Source organism: Mesoplodon mirus (assembly GCF_964341445.2).
Source record: "Mesoplodon mirus genome assembly, chromosome: 1".
Taxonomy (NCBI): Eukaryota; Metazoa; Chordata; class Mammalia; order Artiodactyla; family Ziphiidae; genus Mesoplodon; species Mesoplodon mirus.
Window position 1 is genome coordinate 19,399,214 of NC_138976.1, and position 3,055 is coordinate 19,402,268.

Here is a 3,055-nt window from a genome sequence, read left to right on the forward strand (position 1 = left end):
TTAGCCACTAGGGAAATGCAAATTAAAACCACAGTGAGATATCACTATACACTTAACAAAATAGCTAAAATAAAAAATAGTAGTAACCCCAAATTCTGGAGAGAGGATGCAGAGAGGATGTTGGTCCTTTCACACATTGCTGGTGGGAAATAAAATGATACAACCACACTGGAAAAGAGTCTGGCAGTTACCTACAAACTAAATATGTGCCAACTGTATGACCCAGCAATTTCACTCTTGGGCATTTACACTAGAGAAATAAAAACATGTTCACACAAGAACCTGTACACCAGTATTCATAGCAGCTTTATTCATAGTAACTCTAAACTGGGAATAACCCAAATGTTTATCAGTGGGTAACTAGTTAAACAAACTGTGGTCCATCCATACCATGGAACACCATTCAGCAATTAAAAGATATGAAGTATTAATCATACAATAATTTGGATAGACCTCAAGGAAATGATGCTGAGCAGGGAAAAAAAGCCAGTCCCCAAAAGACACAGACCACATGATTCATTTATATTACATTGGCAAATAACGTAATTCCAAGTTGGAAAGTAGATTTGTGGTTGCCAGGAATTAAGGAAGGAAGAGGGGGAGGATGGCAGCTGCGACCATAAAATGCAGCACGAGGGATCTTTCTGATGGGAGATTTTCCGTATCTTGACTGTAGTGATGGTCACAGGATTCTATACATGTGATAAACATCACAGGACTAAATACATATACACAAAAAAGTGCATATAAAGCTGGTAGAATCTGAATATCAGTGTCAACTTCCTGGTTGTGGTATTATATCAATATTATACTTATGCAAGATGTTGTCTTTGGGGAAAGCAGAGTAAAGGGTATATAGAACCTCTCTGTATTTTTTCTTACAACTATATGTAAATCTACCTCTACAGTTATCTGAAATAAATGTCTGTAGGTCCATGCCCTAAAACTCTTACCCTCTTCCCATAGGAAGTTCCCCAGGCACAAACTCAGAATCCATTGACCCTTACTTTAAACAGAATTATAACAAGCTTAGTTATCACATTTTGCAGATAGCTAGATACATTAGAATGAGGAGAGTCTGCTAGAGTTCTCAAGGTCACACAATAAAGGGACTAAAGCCCAGGTCTCCAAATCCCCAGTCTGGTGTTTTTAGTATTCACCATCTTTTAAGGCCTTCTTATATTATGGATGATAATACATACCTCTTCATTTGAACCCATACATTTACCACTTTTAAGACCCTGGTTTGATCAAGCACACCAACTTTCTAAAAAAGAAATACAAGGGTAAGAACACATTTGTAAATCCCTTCAAGATGATTTGATGTTAAGTGTGATTTTGTGTTTAAAAGTTACAACAGCAAAGAGTTAGGTTAGCTTCAAGGAAAAGTTTCTTATTTGATTTGTTAAACCAAGAAAGGGTAACCACGGAACACAAAAAAAAATCATCCTTTGCTGGAATTCTTTGAAAATATGTTAGATGCTTATTTCAACAGATGTTGGTTAAGAGTCTTCTGTGTGACAGTTACTATGTTAGAAGCTACAGGGAAGGGTTGTGACTGCCCTCTTAGATTTGCTACCTTAATGAGGATGATGAAAAACAACCAATCACAGTCTAGTATGAAGTAGTCAATCACAGAGGAAGAATGGGAAGCTATAAGAACATAGATGAGCATCTCATCCCATCTTGGAGGCAGGGAGATGCAGGAAAGTTTTCTACATGAAGTTGAAAAAAATACGGGAGCTTGGTGATATGAAAGGAAAGGAACGGAAGATTTCCCAGTGAAGGGAACAGCAGATATAACAATGCAGCTGGCCCACAGTGCATCTGGAGAAACTGCAGCTTGGAACGTAGTAAGAGAAGAGCTGGATGCTGAGGAGGGATGATGGTGGGCACGTCATGAAAGGCTTTTCCAAGTAGCCTGAAGGGTTTAGGCTATGATATAAGCAGAAATAGCCACTGAATGGAGGCACTAGTCAGACTGGTTTCCACCACATGCCGCAGGACATCCTTAAGCTTTCCTCTTTCTGTAACCCATCTTTTTGCAGGGCCCTCTATTCTTGTCCACTATCACCCTCCCCAAGTTTCAAGACCTTGTTCCAATACCATCTCTTTCTCCAGGAAGCCTCACAACCCCTAACTGGAAGGGATGACCTACTCCGGGTAGACTGGGTATGGGTATCTGTGTAGGTGCACTGTGTAGCATCACATACAGTAGAGCATAAAAATCAGGATGCTCTGGAACCAGCTTGCCCCAGTTCCAAGCCTGGCTTTACTGCGTACTCTCTACGCTCCAGTTTCCTGCTCCAGTTTCCTTATCTGTCGGGTGGAAATAACAACATTCCTACGTCAAAAGATTATCTCAAGGTGGAATAATTTCATGGATACGTTTAACTCACTCCGAAGAGTGACTGGCCCAAAGCCAGCGTTTAATCAGTCTTAGCCTTTGTTACATGTTGTGGCCCGCATACACACCCAACTGTAGGCTCAGTCAACTTTGGACTCATCGGAGAGTAGAAGTCAATGTCCTCCCCTTATGGACAGTCACCTCTATGACCTAATATTCCTTCCTCAGGCAATTGGTCAACACAGGCTAGAAATACACTTTCCTTTCACAGAAAACCGTGTAGTAGAGGCAAGAACCTTAAACCATGATTTGGAAAAACTAGGTCCTCTTCCTGGCTCCTCTGTCTTAATCCCTGGCTGACCTAGGGCAAGTGCCTTCCCCTTCCAGAACGTCCGTAGTCCCATCTGTGCAATGGGAACGAGCTCCTAGGAGACTCAAAAAGACAGAGGGCTTGGCAGCACTTAGCAAACTGGTGATGCAAACGTGGTTTCCATCTCCCAGTCTGCAAGCCACACCACCCATACTCACTTTCACTTCCGGAAGAAGCACACTCCCCAGACTGGCACACTGGCAGGCCTCCAGCTCAGGGAGCAGGTATATTTTCACTGGCCCCTCCCACTGACTTGATGAATTCATTTTCTCCTCCTCCAGGGACTTTCCTAACTTCCTTCTGTAAAGGAAGGCCGGTGCACATGAGCACACTGTATA